The sequence below is a fragment of the Elaeis guineensis genome, chromosome 3 (assembly GCF_000442705.2).
Source record: "Elaeis guineensis isolate ETL-2024a chromosome 3, EG11, whole genome shotgun sequence".
Taxonomy (NCBI): Eukaryota; Viridiplantae; Streptophyta; class Magnoliopsida; order Arecales; family Arecaceae; genus Elaeis; species Elaeis guineensis.
In genome coordinates this window covers 25791064-25792635 of record NC_025995.2, presented here as the reverse complement: position 1 = coordinate 25792635, position 1572 = coordinate 25791064, and the positions used below count along the sequence as shown (strand labels likewise).

General features: G+C 38.5%; 1 non-coding gene across 1 annotated transcript; it reads left to right on the top strand.

Moving 5' to 3' along the window:
• The first annotated feature begins 635 nt into the window (after window positions 1-635).
• On the top strand, window positions 636-742 carry LOC140856749 (small nucleolar RNA R71). The gene has a single exon (XR_012140352.1). It is a non-coding gene; the product is annotated as a small nucleolar RNA R71 (small nucleolar RNA).
• The last annotated feature ends 830 nt before the right edge of the window (window positions 743-1572 follow it).

The following is a 1572-nucleotide window of genomic DNA, read 5'->3' as shown; positions in this document are numbered from 1 at the left end:
TGGTTTGCATAAAGCTGGTATGTGTCTTCATCATGGCTTCTAGGCTTTTCTCTAAAGAGGTAATTTTCTTGTCATTATCATGGAAGCCTGGCGGGTTGTTCATCACTGGGTTGGACCTTAGATTTTGCTGATTGAAATTTGGATTGCCTACATTAGGATTCTGAGACCATGAGAAATTCGGGTGATTCCTCCAACCTGGATTATATGTGGGTGCATAAGGATTGTTCAATGGTCCTTGATAGGTGGCATTCACCTGTGCACACTCATTCAAGTAGGAACATTCTTCTAAGACATGGTCTGGTGCATTGCACCCTTTACACATGGGTGCAGATATTTGATTTACATTGGCTGGTCTCTGTAATTCTAAGGCTTCCAATCTACGTGTTAAGGTTGCAATCTTGGCCTCTGATGCTAGGGTTGGTTGAATTTGATGCATTCCTCCTCTTGAAGGTGTAGCTTTATCAGGTTCCCTAGTTGTTTCCCACTGTAAATTTTTCTCGGCTAGGTCTTCTAAGAATTGCCAAGCTTCAATAGTTTCTTTGTCCATAAATTGGCCTTGGCACATGGACTCTAGCATGGTTCTTGAGTTTGAATCTAACCCCTCATAGATGATCTGGCATAGTCTCCAAGTTTCTATTCCATGGTGTGGGCATTGGGTCAAAAGATTCTTGAAACGATCAAAGTACTTCCAAAATGATTCACCAGCTAGTTGGTAAAATTGATTTATTTCATTCCTAATCCTAGCTGTTTTATGATGGGGGAAATACTTTTTCAAAAATGTTCTCACAAAGCCCTCCCAGGTAGTGACAGAATGGTTTGGCAAACTATAAAGCCACTTCTTAGCATTATCCTTAAGGGCAAAGTTGATTAATCTAAGTTTGACCTCATCCTCTGTTAATTGCAGTTTCATGGTTGCACATACCTCCTCAAATTCTCAAATAAATATATAATCATCCTCTAATCCTGTGAATTTTGGAAGCATATTTATGATTTGAGGTTTGATTTCAAAATTGTTAGCTGTGGGTTGTGGCAACCTGATACAAGATGGTTGGATGGAGCCAACTGGATAATACAAATCCTTAAGGGTCATGGGTTGGATTGGTTCAACCATTGGAACAACAGGAATTGACTCAATTCTAACTAGACGACCCGACACTCTTCTCTACACACGAGGTGTACGGTTCTCGATGTTTATACAATTTTTTTTTATAAAATTTTTATGTATAAGAAAAAGAAAGAAAAGAGAAAAAGTTCTAAAGAAAAGATCCTAAGGAGTCCTAAATCTAAAGAAAAGTAATCAAATTAATTTAAATTTTAATAATTTTTTTTTTCAAACAAGTGAAACAATAAATTAAACTCAATCTATCCTAGGGTTAACCTAAATCTAGACAGCTCCTAACTGTTCCAAGATGACCCTTCAAGCCTTCCAAGTGGAGATTGATCATCTAGTTAGCCAGGTAAGTATAAGAGGTGGGAGGTTCACTCATCGTTGCCTTTCTAGACACCAAACGAGTTGGCCAGGCCAGCAACTGAACCAATTTAACAAACCATCCTCAAGGACTTGCCTAGACA